This window comes from Schistocerca cancellata, chromosome 1 (genome assembly GCF_023864275.1).
Source record: "Schistocerca cancellata isolate TAMUIC-IGC-003103 chromosome 1, iqSchCanc2.1, whole genome shotgun sequence".
Taxonomy (NCBI): Eukaryota; Metazoa; Arthropoda; class Insecta; order Orthoptera; family Acrididae; genus Schistocerca; species Schistocerca cancellata.
The window spans coordinates 1,152,302,969-1,152,318,495 of record NC_064626.1 but is presented as its reverse complement, the minus strand read 5'-3'; positions in this window follow the sequence as shown (position 1 = coordinate 1,152,318,495).

Here is a 15,527-nt window from a genome sequence, read left to right as displayed (position 1 = left end):
TATGCGACTAAAGTGAACGATATTCCTATGTTCAAGATGTTTTTCAAGAATGCCGAAATGAAGAAATAGCACACTAGTTGCGTTAAAAGTCGTTATTTAACATAACTGATGTGCTATTTCTTCTCATCGGAAATCTTGTTATTCCATTCACACCACCAGCCCCAGAGCAATCGGACTTCTTTTTTGCCACACAGAATTGCTTCACACAGATAAAGAGAAAGATGGGCGTATTGCAGGCACAAAGAATATAAAGACTCCTTCACACAGTGAAAGTAAAATTATGTTCTGCTACAGCTTCAAAAGAACATCCTCAAACATTTACCAAAAATTGTGAAAAACATATAATACCAATTAAAAATATCGGCATTCGATATTGGTATGCCGGCTGGAGTGGCCGAGCGGTTCTAGGCGCTACAGTGTGGAACCGCGCGACCGCTACGATCGCAGGTTCGAATCCTGCCTCGGGCATGGATGTGTGTGATGTCCTTAGGTTAGTTAGGTTTAAGTAGTTCTAAGTTCTAGGGGACTGATGACCTCAGAAGTAAAGTCCCATAGCGCTCAGAGCCATTTGAACCACTTTGATATTAGTATTTTGATATCGATATACCGGTGAGAAAATATAGCCGATTTATATTGATATTTAATGAACATCTCTAATCCACAACTGGCAAGTTGCATTGGGTTCGGTTTGGTCTCTCTCTAAGTTTCGTCGAGTTCTGTGGTTTCCAGCGCAACTAGTGACTGCTCGTAAGTGTACATTCTGGATGGTCAGAAACTTTTAAATTCATAAAAAATGACAGTGCGAAATTAATAGCATCTGCTGTATAACAGTTATACTTATCAACATACTTATACAAAAAAATGTTCAAATGTGTGTGAAATCTTATGGGACTTAACTGTTAAGGTCATCAGTCCCTAAGCTTACACACTACTTAACCTAAATTATCCTAAGGACAGACACACACAACCATGCCCGAGGGAGGACTCGAACCTCCGCCGGGACCACCCACACAGTTTATGACTGCTGCGCCCCAGACTGCTCGGCTAATCCCGCGCGGCAACATACTTATACAACTTCAGCCGTTGTCAATAATAATAATAATAATAATAATAATAATATGCATAAAATGTCTGAAAAAAGGAAGAATTGTATTTGTGGAATTTTAGTGTGTTGTACAGGATCAAGTGCAGTTTATGGCAAGAAAGAAATAATGTTCAAGCTTTCACTACTCTCATTTCGCATTATTGTGTAAATGGGAGTTTTTGTGCTTTTTATTTTTTGGGACAAATGTACAAGATTCCCAATTCATGTATAAGTTAACGAATTACTTCTGGGCTGAAAACCAGGCATTCTCACGTAGCACACACACAAATAATAGCTTATTAAACACTTCTTTGTTAAATGTTCAGTTGTAGTCACGCTTATATGATTTCGTCACTTTCTCAGACAACGGATCTGGTCTTTCTTTGCGGCTAAATTTTCATGGTAATTTTCTTTTTTGTTAGCTCTTAATACAGGTTCAACAGAGTTCATGTTGAGACTCCACAGGAAAGCAGGTTCCAGCACAGTAGACAACAAACTCCAAACACAAAATGCCGCTTGCGGAAATGATTCAGTTCAAGTAGTACTATCTACCAACAAGGTAACTTGACTAGAATACAAACGAGGCGCTGGGAGCCACGAGGGCCAAAAGCACGCCCTCTTCGACCAGTATGTGATCAAAAATATCCGGACACCCCCAAAAACATACTTTTTCGTATTAGGGGCATTGTGCTGCCACCTACTGCCAGGCACTCCATATCAGCGACCTCAGTACTCATTAGACATCGTGAGAGAGCAGAATGGGGCGCTCCGCGGAACTCACGGACTTCGAACGTGGTCAGGTGTCACTTGCGTCATACGTCTGTATGCGGAATTTCCACACTCCTAAACATCCCTAGGTCCACTTTCGCCGGTGTGATAGTGGAGTGGAAACGTGAAGGGACACACACAGCACAAAAGCGTACAGGCTGACCTCGTCTGTTGACTGACAGTGACCGCCAACAGTCGAAGAGGGTCGTAATGCGAAACAGGCAGACATCTATCCACACCGTCATAAACGAATTCTAAACTGCGTCAGGATCCACTGCACATACTATGGTAGTTAGGTGGGAGGTGAGAAACCTTGTATCTCATGGTCGAGCGGCGGCTCATAAGCCACACATCACACCAGTAAATGCCAAACGACGCCTCGAAGGAGCGTAAACATTGGACGACTGAACAGTGGAAAACCGTTGTGTGAAGTGACGAATCACGGTACACAATGTGGCGATCCAATGGCAGGGTGTGGGTATGGCGAATGCCCGGTGAACGTTATCTGCCAGTGTGTTCAGTGCCAACAGTAAAATTCGGAAGCGGTGGTGTAATGGTGTGGTCGTGTTTTTCATGGAGGGGGCTTGCACCCCTCGTTGTTCGGCGTGACACTATCACAGCACATGCCTACAGTGATGTTTTAAGCACCATATTGCTTCCAACCGCTGAAGACCAATTCGGGGATGGCGATTGCATCTTCAACACCATCGAGCACCTGTTCATAATGCACGGCCTGTGGAGGAATGGTTACACGATAGTAGCCTCCCTGTAATGGATTGTCCTGCACTTAGTCCTGACCTGAAATCTGTAGAACACCTTTGGGATGTTTTGGAACGCCGACTTCGTGCCAGGCCTCACCGACCGACATCGATACCTCTCCTCAGCGCAACACTCCGTGAAGAATGGGCTGCCATTCCCCAAGAAATCTTCCAGTACCTGACTGAACGTATGCCTGCGGGAGTGGAAGCTGTCATCAAGGCTAAGGGTGGGCCAACACCACGTTGAATTCCAGCATTACCGATGGAGGGCGCCACGAACTTGTAAGTAATTTTCAGGCAGGTGTCCGGATACTTTTGATCACATAGTGTAAGTGAGTATCAGAGAAACCAGTGAGACTGCTTTTCGAGAATGTTTAGATATATGTACAATGTGGACCTACAGTACAGAAAACCTGACCCACCATGAGATCAGCAGACGTCAGAAGCATGAATAAACGCTACAGTCTCACAATCGACGATAATGTGCTTTGTGGTTCTCAGTGCCTCAAAATGGATTACTCTATGATAAAATCCAAAACTTAATGTAATATATCTCATCCACACTCCCACAAAATAGGTTTTTCTATGAGCATAACTACAACTTATACTGATGTACGATCTAATTTTACTATACAGTGAGTGAACTGGTTTATCTGCGGAGTGTGCAACCGCGCACCGCAATCTATGCCAAGCGAACTTGCACAAAAGCCTGGTCCAGTGTGCTGGCACTGATGTAAACTTGTAGCTGAGTGGTAAGAGCTAACAGTGCATGCTGTGGACTGTGCGCGTTGTTTATCAAATCCATATGTACAGGGTTATTACAAATGATTGAAGCGATTTCACAGCTCTACAATAACTTTATTATTTGAGATATTTTCAAAACGCTTTGCACACACATACAAAAACTCAAAAAAATTTTTTAGGCATTCACAAATGTTTGATATGTGCCTCTTTAGTGATTCGGCAGACATCAAGCCGATAATCAAGTTCCTCCCACACTCGGTGCAGCATGTCCCCATCAATGAGTTCGAAAGCATCGTTGATGCGAGCTCGCAGTTCTGGCACGTTTCTTGGTAGATGAGGTTTAAACACTGAATCTTTCACATAACCCCACAGAAAGAAATCGCATGGGGTTAAGTCGGGAGAGCGTGGAGGCCATTGCATGAATTGCTGATCATGATCTCCACCACGACCGATCCATCGGTTTTCCAATCTCCTGTTTAAGAAATGCCGAACATCGTGATGGAAGTGCGGTGGAGCATCATCCTGTTGAAAGATGAAGTCGGCGCTGTCGGTCTCCAGTTGTGGCATGAGCCAATTTTCCGCGGGCTACGCGTGAAACTTGCCCGCACGCGTTCAACCGTTTCGTCGTTCACTACAGGCCGACCCGTTGATTTCCCCTTACAGAGGCATCCAGAAGCTTTAAACTGCGCATACCATCGCCGAATGGAGTTAGCAGTTGGTGGACCTTTGTTGAACTTCGTCCTGAAGTGTCGTTGCACTGTTATGACTGACTGATGTGAGTGCATTTCAAGCACGACATACGCTTTCTCGGCTCCTGTCGCCATTTTGTCTCACTGCGCTCTCGAGCGCTCTGACGGCAGAAACCTGAAGTGCGGCTTCAGCTGAACAAAACTTTATGAGTTTTTCTACGTATCTGTAGTGTGTCGTGACCATATGTCAATGAATGGAGCTACAGTGAATTTATGAAATCGCTTCAATCATTTGTAATAGCCCTGTATTTGGCTCATAAGGCAAATACGTCATACCAGTTGCGCTTGCGCAGGAGCTCCTTCAAACGTGAACAAATGAAGGTGTGCTCGCAGCCCTGAGCCCAAGTTTCACCGAGTCTAGAGGAGCACAGCACGGTAGATTTAATGCTGTGTATTTCAGATTACCGCTTATAGATTACGTTTAACAACATCCAAAGAAAAATAATTAATAAATCCGCAAGGTGTCAAATGTTAGGGTGTTCACGCGCTCTTGTGCTCTCACACAGCAGCCGCCACTGTACGTGACGTCCAGATACGTCGAGCGAGGTAGTTGGTATGTGGCTGGGTGACTAGACGGGGGAAGGGGGGGGGGGGGAGAGGTGTTGAGACGGAAAGAAACGCCGCGGCGGCTGGTGCGTTTCACAAGAGCGCGAGTCGCCTCAATGAATTCCACGAAGGCGGAAAGCAAGCGCTAGTCGACCGCAGAAGCAACGCAACACCACAGGCCGCTCCTTCACGCGCTGAACAAGGAAAGAGGGGCCTGACCGAAGTTAGACATCACTGCAACTTACAAGTGGCATGAATTCGAATTACACTACTGGCTATTAAAATTGCTACACCACGAAGATGACGTGCTACAGACGAGAAATTTAACCGACAGGAAGAAGATGCTGTGATATGCAAATGATTAGCTTTTCAGAGCATTCACACAAGGTTGGCGCCGGTGGCGACAACTACAACGTGCTGACATGAGGAAAGTTTCCAACCGATTTTCTCATGCACAAACAGCAGTTGACCGGCGTTGCCTGGTGAAACGTTGTTGTGATGCCTCGTGTAAGGAGGAGAAATGCGTACCATCACGTTCCCGACTTTGATAAAGGTCGGACTGTAGCCTATCGCGATTGCGGTTTATCGTACACGACATTGCTGCTCGCGTTGGTCGAGATCCAATGACTGTTAGCAGAATATGGAATCCGTAGGTTCAGGAGGGTAACACGGAACGCCGTGCTGGATCCCAACGGCCTCGTATCACTAGCAGTCGTGATGACAGGCATCTTATCCGCATGGCTGTAACGGATGATGCAGCCACGTCTCGATCCCTGAGTAAACAGATGGGGACGTTTGCAAGACAACAACCATCTGCACTAACAGTTCGACGACGTTTACAGCAGCATGGACTATCAACTCGGAAACTATGGCTGCGGTTACCCTTGACGCTGCACTCAACGACGAACCTGGGTGCACGAATGGCAAAATGTCATTTTTTCTGATGAATCTAGGTACTGTTTACAGCATCATGATGGTCGCATCCGTGTTTGGCGACATCGCGGTGAGCGCACATTGGAAGCGCGTATTCGTCCTCGCCATACTGGCGTATCACCCGGCGTGATGGTATGGGGTTCCATTGGTTACACGTCTCGGTCACCTCTTGTTCGCATTGACGGCACTTTGAACAGTGGACGTTACATTTCAGATCTGTTACGACCCGTGGCTCTTCCCTTCATTCGATCCCTGCGAAACCCTACATTTCAGCAGGATAATGCACGACCGCATGTTGCAGGTCCTGTACGGGCCTTCCTGGATATTGAAAATGTTCTACTGCTGCCCTGGCCAGCACATTCTCCAGATCTCTCACCAATTGAAAACGTCTGGTCAATGGTGGCGAGCAACTGGATCCTCACAATACGCCAGTCACTACTCTTGATGAACTGTGGTATCGCGTTCAAGCTGCATGGGCAGCTGTAACTGTACACGCCATCCAAGCTGTGTTTGACTCAATGCCCAGGCGTATCACGGCCGTTATTACGGCCAGAGGTGGTTGTTCTGGGTACTGATTTCTCAGGATCTATGCACCCAAATTGCGTGAAAATGTAATCACATGTCAGTTCTAGTATAATATATTTGTAAAATGAGTACCCGTTTATCATCTGCATTTCTTCTTGGTATAGCATTTTTAATGGCCAGTAGTGTATTATTGTTATTCCGAGTTTTCCAGTGTACAGGGTGTCCGCTTCAAACTTCTCACATTTCAAAGGCCCAGGGAAAAAAGGTATAGTAGAGATGACAATGAAATATCGCCATAAGCTAGAGCATCTCAAAGCATTTACATGTGAACCATTCGCTGAACCATTTGCAGCACAGAGAATGTCGAGTCTGTATGCTATTTGTTGCCGTGTTCTTCGTGTCACTGCTTCAAACGCATGAGTAATACGACGTCTTAAACATAGGAATATCGTCCACTTTGGGCACATAACCGCGGTCCTTCACGAATCCCGACAAGAAGAAATCCAGCGGTGTGTAATGGCGAGGGAAGGTGATGGCCAGCCAGTGGGTCCTCTGTGTCCGGTACAGCGATCGGGAAATTTCGTATCCAGGAACTTGACAGCAGCCGATCACCAATGCGGTGGAACGCCATCTTATTGAAAGACAATATGGGTTTCTGCTGTACATAAACTGCTCCAGCATGACCAAATACCGAGTGAGGAGGTGCAGTGATTAGCACATTGGACTCGCATTCGGAAGGACAACGGTTCAAACCAGCGTCCGGCCATCCTGATTTAGGTTTTCCGTGATTTCTCTATATAACATCAGGCAAATGCCAGGATGGTTCCTTTGAAAAAGCACGGTCGATTTCCTTCCCTAATTCGAGTTTGTGCTCCGTCTCTAATAGCCTCGTTGTCGAGGGCTGCGTCTCTAACGACCTCGTTGTCGAGGGGACGTTAAACACTAATCTCCTTTTCCTCCATCTCCAGATTTGCTGACCTATTCACAGCGTTTTCTGCCAAGAAAAACCATCCAACAACCCCGTCCTGCATTAGCCCGCACCAGACGTTCAGTTTAGGTTTTAGGTCTAGCACCAGAAATCGCGCCAGAGAGTATTGTTCCGCCGCCTCCACTGGCAGTGATTATTGAGACGTAGCGGCAAGCAGTTCTTGCCGAGAAGTTGTGGTGGACACTGCTTGTAGCTGAAGTCACAGTGAGATGCGGTAGTGGAGAGTGTTGTTCCATGTTTATGCAGTTATTTGATGGGAGAGATAGCAGATGTTGTTCCAATGGAGATATTGTAATGATCTGAGTGCTTTTCGTCAATATAAATTAAGGTAACTAACTAGTGTTCTTTATTTTCTTATTATTTGTGTGTCCTGAATAATGCTTCATTACAGGTTCAGTCAACAAAGCATCTGGCGTGTGTTCTTCTATTAGAGTGTAATTCTGGGTGTCTTGCACAATTATAGTAATTCTAATTTTCTATCACGTCAGTATAAATGGTATTTGAAATTTCTTGTCTTGTTGAAGAAGAACCGTGCCAGATGTGTACGTTGAGTCACACTCCCACACACAGAACAGTTATACTTGTGCTTTGGTTTCGTAGGTTTTATAGTTGCTGGGGACTTAATTAATTAATTGTGTTAACAAAAATTTTCATTTCATTCTTTGTTGTTGTTCTATGCAGTCAGATTGCATAATAATACTAGTCAGGGCCAGCCGTTTACGAGACTTGCGTAATCGGACTTACAGCTACCAAAAATATTTGCATTCTTATTTTTTTTATAATTAAGCCCCCATGCACGTGGCGACCCTGCCAGGATCGTCCCTTGGAATCTTCTGATTGTAAAAATAGTAGACAGTAGTATTGTAGTAGTAATTTGTAGTTTAGTAATTGTAGTCTATTTTGCATGTGTAGATTTGGTAATTGTCATTCTTCTAATGGTATTTTCTTTATTTTAGAATTTGATTTGTTGTCTTGTATACGCGTTTGACGCTTTTGTGCAATTATTTCAATTGTTCGTCAATCGTGTTTGAGGGAAACATTTCGAGTGAATGGTATTGTTGGACATAAGGAGGCATTGTGTGTAATTTTCGTACAGTGACGAGTTTTGTATGTTTTGTAAATGATTACACGATCAATGAAAAAGGCAAAAATGATGAATAGTGAGAATGACGAAATTGTTAACATGGCGAACTCGCCAACACAGGAGAACAGTGTGATGAATAATGAAGTGGAAAACAATGTAATAAGTCGGGAAAATAGTCCGGAACCATTTCAAAATTTTTCTCAATCAGAAGATTCACAGAATACGAGATTAACGACAGAAGATTCTGGAATAGTATCGAACACAGATAGCTTTACACCTACGACAAACGAAGCTGGTTTTGTGGGAAATGTTAGTGGCGAAAAGAATTTCGAACCGGCTAATATGGAGCAGTTGATGGGTGCAATATTAAATCTGGGATCACAGTTGGAATCTAAATTTAAAACTGAGATGGGAACAATGGCAACTCGGTTAGACTCACAAATGGGAACAGTGGAGCAGTTACGATCTGAATTTAAAACACAGATGGGAACAATGGAAACACGGTTAGACTCACTTGGATCACAGATGGGAACTTTGGAAACACGGTTAGATTCACGAATAGGGACATGTTTCGAAAATATGAAAGATGAATTAAAGAAAGAAATTAGAGAAGAAGTACAACCGATTTTGAATGCTCACAATAATAGATTAATTGCAGTAGAGATTAGACAAAAGGAACAGGATAGAGAACAGGAAGAAAGAGATCGCGCGATAGTAAAAAAATTTTCAGAATTAAATTTACAACGTGCACAAGATAAGGAAGAAATATTTGAGAGAATCGAGGTATCCGTACCGAATGACAGATTAAATAACCTAACACAACAGTATGAACAGTTAGCTACTAAATGTGTTAATACTGAAACGCGAGTCGCGACACTTACGGAAGACGTAAATAAACAGAAAGAAAAAATAGGTGACTTAGCGGAAAGAGTTGAGGAGATTGCAGATAAATTGACAAGTCTTAGTTTAAATGGGGACAGAGATTCAGATGATACAGCTCCATTGCCATTTTCAGAAACCGAAGAGTACCAGAACATTAATAAACATGTTGAAAATCAGGGAAAATTTAATGATCGTGTTAAAAGGGAATTTGAGGCATTAAGAAAGCAAGTCAAACAAATTGAAGGCGAAATCGTAGGTAAAGACAGTAGAAGAAATTTAGAATCACAGATACCAGAGGGGTTTGAAGAAAATAATTTGTTTCATTTACGGGATGCAACAAGAGAGCGCCAGGCGCGCGAACTTGACAATAATCGACATTGGGACTGGGACAGACGCGGTAGGTCTTTGTCGCCACGAGGCGAAAACTTTGACTATAAACACTTTTTGACTGTTCGGAAATTTAAGATCTTCCGCAATTCTAAGAATGACATACATCCATGTGCATGGTTAGATCAATTTATGTACGCACTCCCACCAAATTGGCCACTAAGTCACAAACTGGAATTTATGTGTGGATATTTAGAAAACGAACCGGCGACGCGGATGCGCGCACTCATTAGAGATTGTAATAATCTGAATGATTTTTATCATGCATTTCTATCGGCATATTGGTCCGAAAACACGCAAGACAGAGTCAAACACAGTCTTATCATGCAGCGTAATTTCAAACAGTCTGAATTCCGCACGCCAGCGGAATATTTTGAAGACATGATTCGAAAGAATCAGTTCCTTTCCAACCCTTATAGCCCGACGGAATTAATTCGCATTTGTTTAACCAAGCTGCCACAATCCATAAGACAAATTGCTTTAGCCGGAAGATGTAAAGACGACATTGAGACTTTTAAGACTTTGCTACAAGAACTCGAGTACGACAATGACGACGGGACTACCTGTAATTTTTTCAGTAACAGTAATTATGATAGATTTTCAGAGAAAAGGGATAGTGATCGGAACGGGCGTTATATGGGTAACTTTGAGAATGACAGACGTAACAGACAGGACAATAGATACCAGCCTTATGACAATAACAGACGTTCTAACAGAAATTACACAGACAATTATAATAACGGTAATTCGTACTGGAATGATCAATCATACGGAAACAGTAATCGGTATCATCAAGACAGAAATTATTCATACAGTAATACACTCCTGGAAATGGAAAAAAGAACACATTGACACCGGTGTGTCAGACCCACCATACTTGCTCCGGACACTGCGAGAGGGCTGTACAAGCAATGATCACACGCACGGCACAGCGGACTCACCAGGAACCGCGGTGTTGGCCGTCGAATGGCGCTAGCTGCGCAGCATTTGTGCACCGCCGCCGTCAGTGTCAGCCAGTTTGCCGTGGCATACGGAGCTCCATCGCAGTCTTTAACACTGGTAGCATGCCGCGACAGCGTGGACGTCAACCGTATGTGCAGTTGACGGACTTTGAGCGAGAGCGTATAGTGGGCATGCGGGAGGCCGGGTGGACGTACCGCCGAATTGCTCAACACGTGGGGCGTGAGGTCTCCACAGTACATCGATGTTGTCGCCAGTGGTCGGCGGAAGGTGCACGTGCCCGTCGACCTGGGACCGGACCGCAGCGACGCACGGATGCACGCCAAGACCGTAGGAACCTACGCAGTGCCGTAGGGGACCGCACCGCCACTTCCCAGCAAATTAGGGACACTGTTGCTCCTGGGGTATCGGCGAGGACCATTTGCAACCGTCTCCATGAAGCTGGGCTACGGTCCCGCACACCGTTAGGCCGTCTTCCGCTCACGCCCCAACATCGTGCAGCCCGCCTCCAGTGGTGTCGCGACAGGCGTGAATGGAGGGACGAATGGAGACGTGTCGTCTTCAGCGATGAGAGTCGCTTCTGCCTTGGTGCCAATGATGGTCGTATGCGTGTTTGGCGCCGTGCAGGTGAGCGCCACAATCAGGACTGCATATGACCGAGGCACACAGGGCCAACACCCGGCATCATGGTGTGGGGAGCGATCTCCTACACTGGCCGTACACCACTGGTGATCGTCGAGGGGACACTGAATAGTGCACGGTACATCCAAACCGTCATCGAACCCATCGTTCTACCATTCCTAGACCGGCAAGAGAACTTGCTGTTCCAACAGGACAATGCACGTCCGCATGTATCCCGTGCCACCCAACGTGCTCTAGAAGGTGTAAGTCAACTACCCTGGCCAGCAAGATCTCCGGATCTGTCCCCCATTGAGCATGTTTGGGACTGGATGAAGCGTCGTCTCACGCGGTCTGCACGTCCAGCACGAACGCTGGTCCAACTGAGGCGCCAGGTGGAAATGGCATGGCAAGCCGTTCCACAGGACTACATCCAGCATCTCTACGATCGTCTCCATGGGAGAATAGCAGCCTGCATTGCTGCGAAAGGTGGATATACACTGTACTAGAGCCGACATTGTGCATGCTCTGTTGCCTGTGTCTATGTGCCTGTGGTTCTGTCAGTGTGATCATGTGATGTATCTGACCCCAGGAATGTGTCAATAAAGTTTCCCCTTCCTGCGACAATGAATTCACGGTGTTCTTATTTCAATTTCCAGGAGTGTAGAAATTCTTACTACAGAAATAACCAGGGTAGTAGATACAACAATAATTTCAGAAGTGACAGTCGAAATTACACAAGAAGTAGTTATGCAGACAGACAGGAAAACAGAAATTTTAATAACAGACACAACCAAGAATTTGTATCTAACAGACAGGCATCCTCCACGTGACAGAACTTCAGAGAGACAAGTGCAAATCGTAGAAATTGATCCGCGAAATGACGCGAATACTCAAAGACGTGACGCAAACAATCGACAATGACTTGCAGCTTCGGCTTCTGGCAGCAATATAGACGGTTCAGAAAGTAATGACACTACGACTTTACACTACGTACGCCTGGAAGACATGAGACATTTTGTTAGACGAAAAAGAAAATAATGTAGACGCATTTTTGCATCCTGTTATTGAAGTATGTGTGGATAAGAATAAGTTCACTGCAGTTTTAGATTCTGGGAGCCCATTGAATGTCATTAGTGAATCAGTTTTTCGTATATGTGAAAGAACTATTGCCTGTCCTGTGTTACCTATTTCTAAAACTACAATTCGAGGAGCGATTTCTGGAAAAAGTGTAGAAGTCAAACAACAGACCAACATAAATTTCAATTGTCAAGGATACGAATTTTCTGCTAATTTTATTATTGTTCCATTACTCAGTACACAAATTATATTAGGTATGGAGTTTCTTAACGCACATAAGGCAATTTTGAACTTTAAAGAAGGAAGTGTGAATTTGACTGTTGCCGGAATGCCGAAATGTTTGAAATTTTTCGAGTGTTTAACAAGATCTGAGTCAGATACAAAATGTTTAAGGTTTCTTACTTCTGATGTTTTCGTTGAGCATTATGACGACAATGTGTTTATTCATGACAATGACAATAGATACAGAGACGCGATGGCTGATATAATTAATAGCGAAGAACTAATTAATGAAAAGGTTAAGAAAGCTGAAGTGCCAGATGACGTTGCAAGAGAAGAGCTGCACCAAATTTTGACTTCACATGCTACAGTGTTTAGTCATCACACGGGAACTATACAAGGCTTACAATATTTATTTAAAGTAAAAGAACACACACCATTTCGCGGGAAAACGTACGCTATTCCTTTGGCTTACAGAGACAAGGTTAAGAATGAACTTCAATACATGTTAGATCAAGGCATTATTGAGCCAGCAGTCAGTCCTTATACCAGCCCATTACACGTTGTTCTTAAAAAGGATGGGTCAATTCGTTTGGTTCTGGATTCCAGACAGATAAATAATATCATCATTCCTGAAACTGACCGTCCACAAAATTTAGATGAACTTCTTCAACATTTTCATGGAATTAAAGTTTTATCCACGATTGATATGCGCGCAAGTTTTTGGCAAATAGAACTCCACCCTGATTGTAGAAAATATACTGCCTTTTTAGCCTTTGGTAACTGTTACCAGTTTCGGAAATTACCGTTTGGACTTACTGTATCTTCAGCAGCATTCATTCGTAGTTTAAATGAAATTTTACCTGTTTATCTTCGTGACAATATTACTTCTTATGTTGACGACATTCTTATTGCTAGACATTCTTGGAGTGAGCACAACAAAATTTTGGATTCATTATTACGTATTTTTGCAAGAGTTGGCATTACAGTGAACTTAGAAAAATCTGAATTTGGTCGTTCTCAGGTGAGATTTCTCGGTCACATTATTTCTACAGAAGGTATTCTTCCTGATCCAGAGAAATTAGACGCTATTCGTAACTATGCTGTTCCTACCACAAAACGTGATGTTCGTAGTTTTCTTGGTGTCTGTAATTTTCTTAGACGCTTTGTTAGATTGGACGCTTTGGCCACACCTCGTTTATGTGAACTATCTGGAAAGAAATCTCATTGGTGTTGGGATGAGGAAGCTCAGTCAGAATTTGAACAACTCCGTGATGCTTTAGTTGCTGCTCCACTTCTTTCACACCCGGATTTATCTAAAGATTTTTGTTTGGCGACGGACTCATCATACAAAGGCCTAGGTGCACATTTATTTCAAGAGATAGAAGAAAACGGCGTTGTAGTACAAAGGACTATTGCATTTGGAAGTCGTGTTCTTTCTAAATCAGAAAAGAATTATTCGATTACGGAACTTGAAGCTTTGGCTGTTGTTTGGGCTTTTACAAAATTTCGCACATTTTTGTTTGGCAGACATACTAAGGTTTACACCGATCATCGAGCTCTTGAGTTTCTTATGTCGACAAAATTAACTCATGGCAGATTGTCACGATGGGCGTTGTACTTACAGGAATTTGACTTTAGTATTGTTTACATACAGGGTTCTTCAAATATTGTTGCTGATGCTTTATCACGTGCACCTATGGGTTTGAAACAAAGTGCTGAAGAGGACTGCAAGGAAAACAATTATTGTTTGATGTATATTCAAGGTGTTGCGTTTGAGAACTTTATTTCGTCTTCGCTCCAGGACATCGCTAAGGAGCAAAATAAGGATCCAATCTGGAAGGACATTAAGGAGAAGTGGAAGAGAAAGGAAAGCGTAGCGATTAGACAGCATTATTTAGTTCGCAATGACATTCTTTTTAAACGAAAATCGGTCGACAACTCTGTTTGGTTAGTTTGTATTCCTGATGAGTGGGTTAATAAGCTGATTTGGTATACGCATTTCAGTTATGCACACTTTGGTCCCAGAAAATGCTTTCATAAATTACGAGAAAATTGCTACTTCAATAATATGGAAAAACGTATTAGATTTGTTCTTGCCAAATGCAAATTATGTCAAAAGGCTAAGCCGCCAACAGTATCTCACAGAGCACCGTTGTTTCCTATCATTCCAGCGAAATTAAAGGACATGGGTGCAGTTGATTTGTTCGGTCCAGTGGTTCGATCTACTAATGGTTTTGCGTACATTTTCGTAGCAGTGGATTTGACATCAAAATATGTGTGTTTTACACCGTTACGCAAAGCAACAGCTCGTTCAGTATCTAATGCTTTCATTAACCATTTTCTTAAAGAAATGGGTCATGTTGATAAGGTTATATCAGATAATGGATCACAGTATCGTTCTAAAATTTGGCTTCGTACTCTACGGCGTCGTAAAATTAAACCAATCTTCATTTCACTTTTTCACCCTCAATCTAACGCTTCAGAGAGATGGATGAAGGAAATCAATAAATTGTGTCGTCTTTATTGTCATCAGAATCACAGAACTTGGGATCAGTATCTTCATATTTTTCAAAACATTCTGAATGAACTTCCTAACGACTCAACTTCTTTACCACCTATACTGATATTAAAAAACAAAGCACCGACAAATCGCATTTCTGAAATCGTTCCTTTTCCGCCTACACGGAAACTGCGGCATTCTGAAGTTGTCAACCTGGCTCTACAAAATATTGCATCTGCGGCTGCTAGAAGAGAGAAATCAGCTAAGCGTCCTGGTCGTTCAAAAATCTTGTCAGTTGGTCAGAAGGTGTTAATTAAGTCTCATTGTTTGTCTCACAAAGGAAAAGGCTTGTGTCGGAAATTTTTTCTGCTTTATAACGGTCCATATAGAATTCGCAAAATTATTCATGATAACACTGTCGAAGTAGAAACTCTTAAATCACGACTCTCTAAGGGAATACATCATATATCTAACGTTAAAATTTTTGTGGAATGATATACTTTTGAAAAATTTTTGTAGAATGACATACTTTTGAGAAACTAACAGTTGTATGTAAACACACGGAGAGTACAAGGATACCGCGCTGTGTTTTGGCGGCGGCATATACTCAAAGCAACAGTCAAGTCTGCGCGCCGCACAAGGCAGTCGTTGACCGCAAACAATCACTTCCTACGTCTCGCGCCTACAGCTGATCGAGCG